This window comes from Gossypium hirsutum, chromosome D13, assembly GCF_007990345.1.
Source record: "Gossypium hirsutum isolate 1008001.06 chromosome D13, Gossypium_hirsutum_v2.1, whole genome shotgun sequence".
In the NCBI taxonomy this organism is placed as follows: Eukaryota; Viridiplantae; Streptophyta; class Magnoliopsida; order Malvales; family Malvaceae; genus Gossypium; species Gossypium hirsutum.
Genome location: NC_053449.1, coordinates 5,703,353 through 5,719,402, shown reverse-complemented (window position 1 = coordinate 5,719,402; position 16,050 = coordinate 5,703,353). Strand labels below are relative to the sequence as shown.

Genomic DNA, 16,050 nt, shown 5'->3' with positions numbered 1-16,050 from the left:
GTAAAAGTCCAAACCGCTATAGATTTTTAATCAGAAAATGGTTTGGGGACTTAAATTACAATTATAAAAAGGTCTAAATGGTAATTAAACCCTTAATGAATAAGAGATAGTGGATGGTAATGTTATATTTTGATTAATTAAGATAAAAACATGATTAATTAAGTTATAATCCTAACATATAAACTAAAGAAAGTGGAAGGAAAGACGAAAACATTTTATCTTCTTCCTTGTCATCCTCCATAGCTAAGGAAACAAAGAAAGCTTCAATATTTCTTAACTTTCAACCAAAAATTCAAGTCTCTAGCCATTTTTCTTTTTTCTTTTTTATATAACTTTTAGGTCATGAGAGTTTGATTTAGCTAACCCATGTATCAAGTTGTGATACTGTTAAAGTTCTAGAAAGTTGTCATCATTGATTTCTTAAAGATTTAGGTGTGAACTTGATAGAAATTAAGTTTAGTTTAAGAAAATGACTAAATTGTAAAACTTAATTATTGATTTTGTATATTAAGGACCAAACTAAATAAAATGAAAAATTGTCATGAAATTTTGGTAGGAATAGAAAGTAGAAGGTCTCTAATAAATATATGTGGAATCGGATTTTAATCCCAAGGTCTAGATTGAAAGTTATGCTTGTCTTAGGTTTAGGGACTAAATTGAATAAATATAAAAATATGTGTGACTTTGTAATTGAATGTGATTTGATATGGAATTTGATATTTTCTATTGTTAAATTATTATTTGTAGCTAAAGACAACGTAGGACCGTCGAGAGGGAAAAGAAAGGTAAGAGCTGACGACAAGTAACTCAAGTTTTCGGTTTGTATTTTTATGATTTAGATCAATTTAATTATTGCATACTCATGAATTGACAATAAATTGAGATTGATAGATTGTTAATTGAGGTATATAATGAATTCGGAAAATTGGTTACCCTATAAATTATTCGGGCAAAATCAAATATAATTGGCATGCCATAAGATAGATTGAGTACGGATTACTTCGGCTATATATCGATGAGCGTTGAGTGCATTTTTCTTTGGACGTTTTTTATTAGTGCAGGACAAAACTTTTACGTCGGTTATACCGATGAGCATTGGGTGCAATCTATTTACTTCGAATGTTTCGATGAGTCACTAGGTGCCAAATTGGTGTGTTGGTTGGGATCCGTATATCCATTCGAGTCTGAGTCATGCTAATAGGAGATATAAATTTTGAATTGATTGAATGATATTTGAAAAGAATTAAATGTCATGAAGTTGTACTATAGGTACTTATATACGATTTTTTATTATCAATTGCATATGAAAGACCATGCGAACTAGTTAACGAGCTTAAGGGCTGGTATGGTAAGAATACAAATGATTTTATTTGATTTGGTAAGGAAATGTGGTATGATCAAATGTTGCAAATTGAATAGTTGTGTGAATTTCATTGGCATTGAAATGTTGTTATAATATAATCATTTAGCTTGACTAATTCAAGTAATGTATAGGTGATTCATATGAAACATTTGGTATAATTGTGGCATATGATGAACTTGTATTAGTTGACATTAGAAATCATATAAATTGTATGCAGTTGATTATGATCTATGTTATATTGATTTGAATCATAGAAATATCACCGAGTTTTATTGCTCAACGTACGGTTTGTTTCTCGTGCATAGGTTTAGGTACATCTTGAGGTCCCGAACAGTGACTCTAGCATCCAGCCAGAGATCTCTGACTCATCAATGTTCGTAAAGTCTCTTTTTGTTCGTTATACAACATGTACCTAGGTGGAGTCAGTTTTGGTATAAAATGTGAAGTTGTGAATGTTTGATGTTTTGAATGGTAACTTGAGAATGTCATATTGGTTTGAATTCTTGTACTAGAGATTGGTACTTAATGAAATTGCTCAAAATGTTGCTCTATTAGTAATCTATATAAATGAATGAATAAGTAAATGTGGTAGATGTTAAGAATTGTCAAAAGTGTAAAGCTTTGGCATGTGTTTTTGAGTCCTAATGAATAGTAAGATATGTTAGAAATGTAGAATTGAGAATGGTAAAATTGAGTTGAAATGGTATGCATTTGAATTGGGCTTGTTTTTAGGTGGAGCTTGATGGTGTCAAAATGGTACCATTTAGAAACAGTATGTCAAGTCACGATGTCGAACGTTTGTTGTCGTGATGAGACCAAGTTGCCATGCCATGACGCAATGCCGAGTATTGATCACTGTGATGAGGCCTACTTAGTATGTTGTGTTACGACGAGGAACCCCTTGACGCTGCGACGTCAACCTGGTGTTTTGAAATTTTTACAATTTGGTCCTAATTCGACCTCGAGTTAGCTTTAGCTCTTTCATAAACTTGTTTAAGACCCGATAACAGTTGTATATCGTATTGTATGCATGTATTGGTTGAAATTAATCATTTAATAGTATAAATAGAATTTAGTTTGATTGTAGTTGATCCAGCAACGAATGTAACACCTTGTAACTCGGAATTGACGATCGGGTCGGGTAATGAGGTGTTACAAAAACAATTTTTTTAAAAATTGGATATGAGTGTAATTACCTGCGTAATTACTTCAATTCTCACATTCCCCCTAAAAATTGGAAAACGTAATTTGGATGCTTCAATTACACTCAATTCAATAAGACCTACCAATTACAATGGTTAACCAAACATGTCACCCTTATGTAATTATAAGCAATTACACCAAAATCCAATTATTAATTGACTTTCCAAACATTGCACGTGTTTGGTTGAAATTTTTTAAAATGATTTTTGAAAAATGAAGATTAAAATATGTGAAAATTAAAAAAACAATAAAAAGTTGTCTTAATTATTTTCATTAAAAATGTTTTGCAAAATTGAAAATGATGAAAACAACGGTTTTTAACGTTAAATCAATTGATCCTTGTTCAAATTCATATATATATATATATATATGCAAAAACGTTTTTTTCAATAGTTTTTCAAATATTATATTGGGTACCTTAGTTTGAATCCATATAAATAAATGTATGATTTTTTTATTTTATTTCTCACGTTTCTATCATTTCATTATTGAAAAGAAAATTCTATTTTAATTTATTAAACATGTTTTTCAATTTTTAAAAAGAATAAAAAAATATTTTTCTTAAAAATGGAAATAAAATCCATAAAACATAATAAATTAAGAGGAACTTTTCCAATACAAAAGATATTGTAATTTAGGAACTTGAAAAATTTTATCTATAGATGATTTAATTATAATTTTATAATTATTTTATTAAATTCATTTTCATCCTATTTTTTAAAATTACATAATTATAAGTGAATTTTTGTTATTTTAAAATATTATATTAATATATATATTTTTGAATAAAATGAACTTATGACATCAAAATGAAAAAAACAAAATCCACTTTCTCGGGAAACCTGTGAAAAAATAGGAAATAAAATCCTATTGCCGTTTCCCATTCAAAGCAACGCTCCCAAGAATCATCTTTTCAAAACATGTTATGATTTCATGGACCAAACCTTCATTTTCCTCACAAAAACTTTAGTCTGGTTCTCTGACCCATTCGTCCTCTAGTGTTTTGACTGCATACCTTGGTGCCGCTCCTTTGCTTCAGACTTTCAGTGGCTATGATGTCTGCCAAAGTGTTTGCTGTTCGATGGAGCAAATTTGTGATTCATTTTCTTCTTACTCAGATCAAGTCCCCTTCAACATAGATTCTATGCTCTTTCATTTCTAACCCCAATCTTACTGCTTCTAAACATGCTGCGAATGCCGAACTAACATTCTCGTGTATGGTCACGCTGGAGGCAATCACATCTTGGGATTTGTAGTACAGATATTCTCTTTTATTCAAAAAATACATAGCGCAGTTGGACAGACCAGAGGAAACTGGACTCACAAAGACCCCAATCAGAGACTCATGCACATCTTGGGATTTGTGTCACCTTTTGAATCATGTTTGTAAAGTTTAAAATATATTTTTTGGGGCTTAATGGTATCAAAAAAATACCAAAATTTTTAAAAATAGACATGTGGTTAAATTCATCAAACCACAAATTTTTTATTCCACTGAATTGTTCGGTTTTAATTAAATAAATTATTAAAAATTATAAAAAAATTAAAATTTATTTTAAAATAGAGAAAATTGGTTCAATCGATTTTGAACGGTTCACTCAAAAGTCGATTCAACTCTTTGTCCGGATTGGTATGCCGACTGATTCTCAGTCCAACTAGTTTGACCAATCGATTTGGTCTGGTTCTAACAACCATGAAAATTATATTAACAATTTTTTTTAAAAATTCATTTCTTAAACTACTCATAATCCCCCTAAACCCACTTAAAGATGATTGAACTCACATTCTCTAAATTATTGCAACAACTACAATATCAATTAAATTAAAACTCAAAACACAACAATATTTTTATTTTATTTGTAAAGCTAAAATATTAGAATTTACACAATAATAAATATGTATATGCTTTTTTTGGGTAATTTGCATCAAAAGTCATTAAATTATTAATAAATTTATGTTTTGATCACTCAACTTCAAAAAGCTACAAAAATGGTAATGAACTATTTGAAAGTTTTCATTTAAGTCATTGGGTTGTTAAAATCTCTACTATATGGCATTATATGTTCACACCACCCGCACTAACCGAAAGTTCTCATTCCCTTTCTCTTCTATAATCTATTTTTTTATGAAACAGCTTTGAACGTCATCAATTTGCAAACCAAAATCCAAATAACTTTCTTCTTCGATTTTTGACACTGATCATCAAATCGATTTTGATCTAAGGTATGTTCTTCTACTTTTCGATAAGTATTGGTCCATTGTACCAATCGTCAAATCATCGCCTCGAATAGCTAGCTAGACTTTTTTAAAATAAAACTTAAAAATCCAATGACTTCAATAAAAACTTCCGAGTAGTTCGTGACTTAAATAAAAAATTTCGAAGAGTTAAGTGATTATTTTATAATTTTTTAAAGTTAAGTAATCCAAACATAAATTTACTAATATTTTAATGAGAGAAGGTATAATTTACCCCTTTTTTTTCCTTGCCGCGAGTGAAAAGGCAAATGTTTGTCCTTTCCGCTTATAATGCCACCTTTTTCATGTCTATCCATAAATTTTAATGAAATCATACTCTGAAGAAACTGAAAGTTCAAAAAAAAAAAAAACTCCATCTTTAGTCCCTTTTATGGCATTCAATCTATAGCTAAATCTTATTCTACTCACATTCTTGCGTGAGTGTTGAACATGAATATATATACAACATGGGTATGGTTATATTTTTTAAATTTTGTTCATATATTTAAAGAAATTTTAAAAATCATATCCTCATATTTATATATCAGATGTAAATATTTCAAGGAAAATGACTGAGTCCAAACAACAGGTAAACCTCTTATTACAATTTTTCATTCCTCCAGCTCTAATATGTCCAATTACAAAGATTTCTGTAGAAAATAATTTTTATATAAATATTTACTAGTAGTAACAGGAAGGTTACTACATTATCAACGATAATTTTATCCAAAAAATTGAAACATAAATTACCTATTTCTAATAAAAAAATGACAGATTTACTAAATTTTGTGCATATATAGAATTATAAATAGCTACCTTAATTAGATTAATTTTCTGAGTTGGTATTGGAATAATAAAGGAACACAGTTTGGAATTGCCAAATGGGGTGATTTTACATTTATTTGAGAGAATCTTCCCATTCGTAACAGTCTAGGTTGAGAGTTAAAGTTTTAAGGAGTTTGGCTTTAATTTGACACAAATCTAACATCTTTCCAGTACAGAGAGAAAGCAAGGATCAATCTTTACATGCCATGGAACTGGAAGCTAGCAACCGATATGGTGATGATGGTAGCTCAAAAAGAACAGGCAAGCCATATTCAACTCTGGGTTTTTTTTTTCTTCTGCAAAGAGAGGTTTCAAATTTCATCATTTTTTTTTTTTGAAGTTAAAAATCTGTGTTTTTTTGTTGCAGGAACTTGGGTGACTGCAAGTGCACATATAATAACAGCAGTTATAGGTTCAGGGGTCTTATCTCTTTCATGGGCCATTGCTCAGTTAGGGTGGATTGCTGGTCCCATGGCCCTTGTAATCTTCTCTATCATCACTTGGTTTACATCCACTCTACTAGCTGATAGTTGCAGGGACCCTGTTTCAGGAAAAAGATGTAGCTGTTACATGGATGCTGTAAAATCTAATTTAGGTGACTAAAATCCACTCTACTACCTTGAACCTACCTTACTCGATTTGGGGTGTGACTGTCAGATGTTCGGTTTTTTTTATGTATTTAGAGGATTTTTGAAAATCATATCTCCATATCCAAGTGTCCGATATGAATGTCTACTGGTTCTTTCAAGGACATGGAACCCCAATGCTAATGGTTCCTGGGTTTTTTTTTCTAACAGGAGGAATCAGTAACAAGTTTTGTGGATTAGCACAATATGTGAATCTTGTAGGGATAACAATTGGATATTCAATCACTTCAGCTATTAGTATGGCGTAAGGATTTATGGTTTATATGCTAAAGCTGATGTTTTTGTAGGAATATATATCCCCTGGTTTAACTCTTGTGTACCTTTGATTAACCAGGGCAATAGAAAGATCAGGTTGCTTTCACAAGGAGGGCCATAATGTAGGCTGCCATGTCAAAAACAACAAGTTTATGATCATCTTTGGCATCATAGAGATCATATTAAGCCAAATCCCAAACTTCCATGAGCTCTCGTGGCTTTCCGCGGTCGCCGCGGTTATGTCTTTCGGGTACTCTACCATCGGCCTCGGCCTCTCGATAGCCAAAGCTGTAGGAGGGAATCAGGCTAGGACAAGCTTGACAGGAACAACCGTGGGAGTTGACGTGACCAGCTGGCAGAAGACTTGGAACTGCTTCGAAGCCATCGGTGACATCGCCTTCGCTTTTGCTTTCTCCACTGTACTCGTCGAGATACAGGCAAGTCCTCCTGGTTTCAATGGTACCCTTTTCCTTTCCAATAAAAGAAAAGACTTCCATTCATGTAATTGGCATGGAATTGGGAAAAGGAAAGACTTCGATTCATGTAATTGGCATGGAATTGCAGGATACACTGAAACCAAATCCACCAGAAAATGAATCAATGAAGAAGGCAACCTTGGTGGGCGTCTCGGTCACCACCGTATTCTACGTTTCATGTGGTGCTCTGGGTTACGCAGCATTCGGCAACAATGCACCAGGCAATTTCCTAACAGGGTTTGGCTTTTACGAACCGTACTGGCTTATCGACATGGCTAATGTATTCATCATTGTACATCTTATAGGAGCTTACCAGGTAAAAACACCCCATTACCATCACCTACAAACAACACACAATAAAATATCCCCATATCTTCAGCAAAATCTTGATGGTTTTCTTCATAGGTATTCTGTCAGCCAATTTTCAAACAGGTGGAAGACAGGTGCTTCAACCGATGGCCAAACAGCAGTTTCATCAAAGAAAGTCCACCAATTAAGCTTCCATTGTTTGGGGTTTACAATTTCAGTGTTTTCAGGGTTGTATGGCGAACAGGTTACGTGATACTGACCATCGTGCTGGCGATGCTTCTACCGTTCTTCAATGCAATCCTCGGCCTCCTGGGTGCCGCTTCGTTTTGGCCACTGACAGTGTATTTCCCAATCCAAATGCACATATCGAGAGAACAGATCCGAGCCTTTAGTTGGAAATGGATATGGTTAAACTTCTTGGTGTTGCTTTGCCTGATTGTATCAGTTCTTGCAGCGGCTGGCTCCATTGCTACAATTGTCAAGGATCTCAGTACATATGAACCTTTCAACTCTGTTTCTTAATGTCTTTTTATGTACATTTTCTTAGGATATTTATCTATAAAAGGTTGTTCTTTGTCTTGAAAATTAATATTACCTCAAAGCTATCAGGGAGACCATATCCACCCTCCCACTGTATATAACTAACTGAAAGTTGCTGATTGGTTCGCAAAACATCCCTACTGTAAATAACTAAAAGCCCAAATTTCCAACCAAGTTAACAGCACTAATAACCAGACCAACCCAGAATAAAAATTTTGAACACAAAAACTTAAGAAAGCATATTGAATTCCCAGCCAGAACAGCCAAGGTTTTCCACCAATAGCTGTAGATTTATTCTATCAGTTTAACAGTATTTCATTTCAGTCTACTGAACCAATCATCCCTTTTGGTTTATAACTTAGTTTATCCTATTCCATTTCATTTCAGTCTAACATTATCCGACTCTAACACTATTAAAATCAATATTTTCCATATAAGTAATTACAGCTGCACATTAGTTTATCCTATCCCTCTACTTTATGAAAACTAAGCAGCTAATCCCATTAGTTTATCAAAATATACTTCACAAAAACTGAAAAGTTAGTTTAGTTGCTGGTAAACACATGAACATGAATTGCTAATTTGTTGCTTATAAATATTTGAAACGCTGCTGATTTTTGCTAATTACTTTTGTATAAATAGTCGAATTGCTGATATCCAAGCTAGCGAATTAAGTAGAAAGTGTAAAGTGACTAACTACTCGATTTAAACACAGGTGGATCAAATGATGAATTACCTCAAGAAATGCCGTTAAAACCCACAACAATGGCAGTATCAGGACACCATTAACGGATAATCCCACCTAGGGATCCTTCATAAATTACATAAGGAAAAAAAAGGAATATAAAATCGATTGAAGGATACCTACCAGATTCCTAGGGATGAAGACAGGCAAAACCGATCGAGCGGCTTTCCTTGCTCGTTTAGAAATCTTTCTAAATACGTTTTGAACAAATCTAACTAACAGATCCAAACTCCGATCCTATTCTTCATCTTCATCCTCGTCTACTACTTGATCGTTGTAGCAATTCACAGTGATCGAAAGGCTCCAATTATGGGGCCATCCACAAGGTTATCAGTCACCTGAATAAAATACAGAAGCTAGCTCGATCATAAACACAAGAAAACAGGAACTCGTAATTACATATTATACCTAGTGATATTGGGGGTTCTTCGTCGGGAAGCTGAAAGGGGTGCTTTGAGAAGGAGGATTTTGAGGTTGCTGAAGAAGTAAGACGGCGGTTTGGCGTAGGAGGTGGTGGTCAGATAGGGCAGTGAGACTGTGACGGAGGACACCATGGCGGCCAGACATGTATGAGCCATGGTTTTTTTGTTTTTGTTTTTACTAACGAAATAAAGATCCACTTTCTAGTTACATATAACAATGTAATTAGGCGGCTACAGGTAATTAGGGGGGGAACTTTTTTTTCTATATTTAATATTTTAACTAAAAAATAAATCACATGATTGATGATGTGTCATGCCACCTCAGCCATGTCACAAATTGAAGTGTCATGCCATGTGCCACAAAATGTTGACTTATTTCAATTTTTCTGTAATGTTATGGGTGAGATTGAAATACAAACAAACGTTAAGGGCTGAAGTGAAAAAAAACCCCAAAATGTTGAGGGTGAACTTCAAATTATTTCTAAATTAATACGCGATAAAATTTATATTCGACATCTCAAAAATTTGTAATTCAATTTTGGCCCCTTCAAAATTTTATGGCTTCGCCCTTACATGTAATCTCTTAATTAAAAAGTTAACGCTATTAACTATTTTAACTAATTGGTAAAATTATAGAGACCAAACTATGTTAAAAATTAAAATATAAAGATTAAATCTCAAATTTAAGCATATTAAAAGGACCAAAAACTGAAAATCAATCATTTTTATAAAATGCAAAAGGATACATGATAAATGTGTATCACGTGAGGAAGATCGACCTTCTTTTTATTTATAGGTATATAAATACTTATTAATAAATTTTACAAATAATAAAAAAGTAGTATTCAACAAATTAAAGAACAAAAAAACCCATACTCTAAACAATAAGACACTCCCATAAATGTATTTTTAAAAAACTTAATCCATCCACCAACTAGTTATAGAAATTGATCCTTGTGATTAGTATTGAAGTTGAAAGTATAGTGACTCCAATATCTTAGAAATCACCTCCTAGGAATGTAAACAAAATAGGAATCATCCTTGGGTAATCTGAAAAAAGTAGAAATGAAAATTTTAATTCGCGACCACTATGAGAACTTATAGACATATCCTCAAATCAACTAGCATGAAAGCTGAGTTGTGGACTTCGGTTAACAATTAAGAGATTGAAGTTGATACTGCAATTATCATTCACTTTAATCGATGAGTGCAAGATGTTGGAAGCGAACGTTTGCTGCAAATGCATTAGTTTAGTTAGGAAGCACCTTCTAATCCACCTCGCCCTTGGGTGATTTCTCCTTCCCTAGTAGCAGCTGATAAGCAAGGGTGTGTCCCCTAGTAGTAGCTGATAAGCAAGTGTATGTTATGTATTGAACAACTTTTTAAATTTATGTGTAATAAAATTTAGTTCCCCTTTCTTTCACAAAAACATTTTTCTTAAACATTCGGGTCTAACACATATAGATACGAGGATATATAACATCGAACATGAAAGCACTTGGAAAAAAACTCTAATTATATCTATACGTATACGTATGGTACCCTCACAATAGCTTAGATTCTAGGTGTAATAACAATTATATGTACTAATCATCCATTACATTATAAATCTCCACACATAATGGAACTTAAACTAGAATAAAATCTAAACAAAAAAAAAACTAAAAAAAAGGTACTACTAAGGATTATATACCTGAAGCTACCGATGAATGTTAAGATTAAAAGCCAACCCAATTTTGCCGACAGCACTACTAAGGATATGAAGAAAACAACATTAAAAATAAAATTGCCAAAATCATGTACAATACTAACAACAAAAACACATTACCAGATTTACAAAAGCATAAGCATCCCTTTCATTATTATTAAAATCCAAAGGATATTGTTGACACCATTTTTTTGGATGAAAACGGGGTCGACTTGGGTTTTGACGAAAACAACAAAATGGGAGTCGCCACCGATCTTTTTAGATGAGGTGTGATCGGGTCACCTCGAAAAGTGGTTGTTTTTAATAAACGGTTTGATTTTATTAAAACAACAAGTTTGGTCCATGAAATTCAGAAAAATGGGTTCGGGAGTCGGTTACGCACGAGGAAGGATTAGCACCCTCGATACGCCCAAAATTGGTACCTAGTTGGTTACTTAATGTCTTAATGTCGAAATTTTAAATACGATCCTTTCTTTTTGAATAAAATGAATTGGAAGATAAAGCTCATTTATTTTAAAGAAATAAATTGTTACACTGAGTAAGTTAGAGTGCAACGTTTCAAATCCTCAAAATTAAGCTTATTCTTCGTCTTTTAAAACCTATGCATTTTAAGAAGGATATCCGATTATCTGAGTCAAATGAGAAAATCAAAACCCAGTAAGTTAGGGTTCGATTTCACAAAATTTCTAAATATCGAGCATTGCCTTTATTTTTAAAATCCTCGTCTCGAGAAAATAACATGTCATATTCAATGCGTTAGGATACAACGTGTCGAATTCCCGAGAACGAGCTTTTTACTTATGGGTTTTGATTAAAAAGGATGCTCGGTTATCTAAGTTCATCGAAAAATTTGAAGCCCAGTAAGTGAGGACACAATTCTCGAGAACTATGAGAACGAGGCTTTTTTGAAAATTATGAAATAGGGTGATTGTAGTGCTCTGATAAAACACGATTTTTACAAATATGACATGATTGAAAAGTGATGTATGACGTAAAAGATAATATATAGTTCAAATGCATATCAAAGAATAATGAACAAATAATGAATTAATACTAACAAACATAGCAACAATAATCTCTATTGTACATTATGCTAATATCAATATCTACATTCAAAAACTAAAAGAAAACGAGTCAATTAAGGCAAATACGGACCCAATGTATGAGTTTTGAAATAACTAAAAAATATATAAAAATGAAATTATATTTACATTTTAGATAAATAATATATAAATGAATATTTGAAAGGAATTAAAAATATGGTTTAAAATAAATACTACATAGAATAATAGTGTCCAAATAGGTTTTAAAGTAAATATTATATAAGGAATAAGTCACAACACATTAAATAATATATATATATATGTGCACGTATACATAATGAAGATTAAACAATAATACATAATAATTTTTGAAACGAATGTATAATAAACCCAAAGTGTTAATACTATTTTATTTATTATATAAAATAATACTACATTAAAAATACGTGATGAAATTAACCATTGATATAATAATACTCAAAGTAATAATATAAATAATAAAATTATAATACGTGTACATAGATAAATAAACATATAAATAATAAAACTAATGTTAACAATAGTAAAGATAATAAACTAAACAAAATTAGTAATAATAATGAAACAGAGGATCAAATTGACACCAAAGCTGAAATTAAAGGAAAAAATCTAAAATAAATAAAAGGGAAGGTCCGAATTAAAAAGCGCGAATGACATGGGGGACTAAAAGGGTAATATTTCCCACCCTCCAAAACGCAGCGTTATGACGAGGACCGAAATGAAGCGGACATCAAATTAAAGGGCGAAAATTAGAAATAAAAAAATTGATTTGAACGCGCTACAAAAAGGGGAGGACCATCTGCGCAAATATCCCCAAAATGGAAAACACGCGGATCCTCCTGGTAATGGGTCGGGTCGACGCGCGGATCCACCCCCACCAAAACGGCGCCGTTTTATAATTAATATAAATATAAAAAAAAGGCTAAAAATAAAACGGTTTCATCATTTTGTTGAAGAACAGAGAGAAAACTCTCTCTTTTTTTCATTTTCTCAGGCTCCGATTCCGGAGATGGCCCGGCCAAGGCTTCCGGCGAGTCTCCGCCGTAGAGCCACCGTGTGTGGCGGCCGGAGGTCCAAAATCGGACCTTTTCGGTCCCCTTTTTAAGCCTAGCGTCCCTAGGGTACGGATCTAAGGCCAAATCCCCGAAAAAGAAGCCGGAGACCCGAAGATCGAGGGGAAACCGCTCGTCTTCTCTCCTCCGGTGCGGCGCAGGTAAGGTTTTTTTGGTTTTTTCGTTTGTTATTTAGTGTAGGAGATAAAAAATAAACAATAAAATAAACAGAGAAAGATTCGGATACCAAAAGGGTCACCTTTTATTTCTTTGTTTTTCTTTTCAAAAGGGCTCCCCTCTTTCTTTTTTGAAATATGTTCGGCTTTTATAGCCAAAGAACAAAAAGAAAGAAAAAGATTCAATATTTTCCATTGTTTTGTGTTGTCTGCTTCTTTTTCTCCTTGTTACGTGTTTGTTTCTCTCTTTGCAGGTGGAGCAGGTGGAGCGACGTCAGAAGGGCAGGTGGCCGTGACTTGCGGCGCTGGAGGCTGAAGACCTAGGTGCGGCGCACCTAGGGTTTTCCCTTAGCTGGAAATTGGCCTAAGTTTTTTTTTTGGGCCATTTGGGCTTAGGGTTAAATTTGTTTGGGTTGTGTTGTATTGGGTTTGGATTATTGGGTTTGGGCCATTGTAAGGGTTATTTGGGCCCCCGGGAAAATTTGGGCTTGTACAGCTGCCCCTCTTTGCTCGTTGTCGTGTAACGAGAACAGAGCAAAGACTAAGAAAGACCAAATTTGTCCGGTCTCGTCGAGTCTTGACTTCTCTTGACGCTTCTCTTCTTCAAGTAGCCTCCTTCCAGTCCACTATGTCTTGTTGCTTCGATCCACTCCACTGCACTTCAGAGTGTTCTGACTTGCAGTTTCAATCTTCTTCGCGACAACTTTAAGAGGACGATATTTGTGGTTTTAGTCTGCTCCACTGCTACGTCAGGGAGATAAGATTTGATGCGATCTGCTCTACTGCAACTTCAGAAGTATAGGTATTGGCGCTTCGACCCACTCCGCCATGTCGGGGAGATAGAATTACTGGCTTCAATGTACTCCACTGTAACCACAAAGAGGTAAAATCTGTCATCTTCGATCTTCAATCTATTCCACTGCCAACCAGGGAGATAGAATTATCGGCTTCAATGTACTCCACTGTAACCACAGGGAGGTAAATCCTGATGCGATCTACTCTACTGTAACTTCAGAGTAATGAGATCCTTTATTTTAATCCGCTCCACTGTAACTTCAGAGAGATAGGATTACTAGCTTCAATCTACTCCGCTGTAATCTCAGGGAGATAAGATCTCTGGTTTCAATATGTTCCACTGTAACCGAGAGAGGCAAGATTTGTGTCTTCGATCTGCTTCGCTGTCAAGGCAAGAAGGCAAGATCTGTTATCTTCAACCAGCTTTACTACAACCGAGAGAGGCAAGGTTTGTGTCTTCAATCTGCTTCGCTGTCAACGTAGGAAGGCAATATCTGTTATCTTTAGTTTGCTCCGCTGTCATTACAGGAAGGCAAAATCTTTTGTCTTCAACCAGCTCCATCACCACCGAGAGGCAAGGTTTGTGTCTTGGACCTGCTTCGCTATCAATATAGGAAGGCAAGATCTTTTGTCTTCAACCAGCTCCATCACAACCGAGAGAGGAAAGGTTTGTGTCTTCGATCTGCTTCGCTGTCAATGCAGGAAGGCAAGATCTATTGTCTTCAACCAGCTCCATCACAACCGAGAGAGGAAAGGTTTGTGTCTTCGATCTGCTTCGCTGTCAATGCAGGAAGGCAAGATCTATTGTCTTCAACCAGCTCCATCACAACCGAGAGAGGAAAGGTTTGTGTCTTCGATCTGCTTCGCTGTCAATGCAGGAAGGCAAGATCTATTGTCTTCAACCAGCTCCATCACAACCGAGAGAGGAAAGGTTTGTGTCTTCGATCTGCTTCGCTGTCAATGCAGGAAGGCAAGATCTATTGTCTTCAACCAGCTCCATCACAACCGAGAGAGGAAAGGTTTGTGTTTTCGACCTGCTTCGCTGTCAATACAGGAAGGCAAGATCTTTTGTCTTCAACCAGCTCCATTACCACCGAGAGAGGCAAGGTTTTGTTTTCGATCTACTTCGCTGTTAACGCGGGAAGGCAAGATCTGCTGTCTTCACTGATCTGTTCTCTAAGGAACATGACCTGTATAATTATGCCTAATGATTAGGATGGCATGATCAAAATGAATCCAATACTCCTAACTAGATGTGAAGGAATAACATTTGAATGAATGCAAAATGTCATGAAGATGATTCCTTAATGCTTAGGTTAACATCATGTAAAAACTTATTAAGGTTTTATCACTGACGTACTACAACGCCTTTTTGCTCGTCTGGTATATCCAAAGAAACACTTAATCTGGTTGCCTCCCACTGTAAACCTTAAAGTTTAATCTATTAGGGCACAAAATTTGTACCATCATTCTCCCACTACAATCCAAGGGTAGAAATATGGTTTTTCCTCAATCCTCTTTTATCACAATTCAAGGATATAGGATCTTAATCTTTCTGGTCCCCCTTACACCATTTCCAGGGTGTCGTTTCAAAGACTCATGCACAAATGAAGGCTCTCTTCTCCGAGGTAACCTCTTCCTATTGCCTAGTGATCATTGCTTGCTTGTTTATTTAAGCTTTTTCATTGACACGACATCTTGTCATTTTGTTCAATCACTGCATTTGTCAACAAAATCCAAAGAGAAAGTCCAAACTTAGACTCTTCCTTCTCAAATTTCCAACCTTCAAATTTGGCATGTTCTAAACAATAGTCCTGTTTCAGGTTCCTGTATTATTTAGAAACTTTTCAGAGTAATATGCAAAACTTCCTTTGTGAAAGTTTTATTAGTCCATTAATCATTATTCCAATGCTTGCAAAAAGGTCATAACAATGGATAAGAATAAAGTTGGTTCTGAGCATAGCTCGAAAGAACAAATTATCGAAAATAGTGAAGAAGGACAACAAAAGAATTAATTGGGAATGTATATCTTGGAAAGAAAGAAAAAGTATTCCAAGAACAACAAATAACATGAGAATTGGGTGCCCCAGATATCACAGCTTGAACTTCTCTATACAAACTTTCTGAAGACCCTTTTGAGTTGGACATGTGTTTAGGAGATCTACAATGCTCTGTCGATGCCCCCAAGATGTCGCCTATCCTTTCCTGTTGATCCAG

At 34.5% G+C, this 16,050-nt stretch overlaps 1 long non-coding RNA gene across 1 annotated transcript; it reads right to left on the bottom strand.

The window, feature by feature from the left end:
• Positions 1-5,596: 5,596 nt before the first annotated feature.
• LOC121225699 (uncharacterized) lies at positions 5,597-9,250 on the bottom strand. The gene is made up of 3 exons (XR_005923565.1): positions 9,007-9,250; positions 6,256-8,936; positions 5,597-6,167 (listed from the first exon to the last, which is right to left on the bottom strand). It is a non-coding gene; the product is annotated as an uncharacterized lncRNA (long non-coding RNA).
• Positions 9,251-16,050: the final 6,800 nt, after the last annotated feature.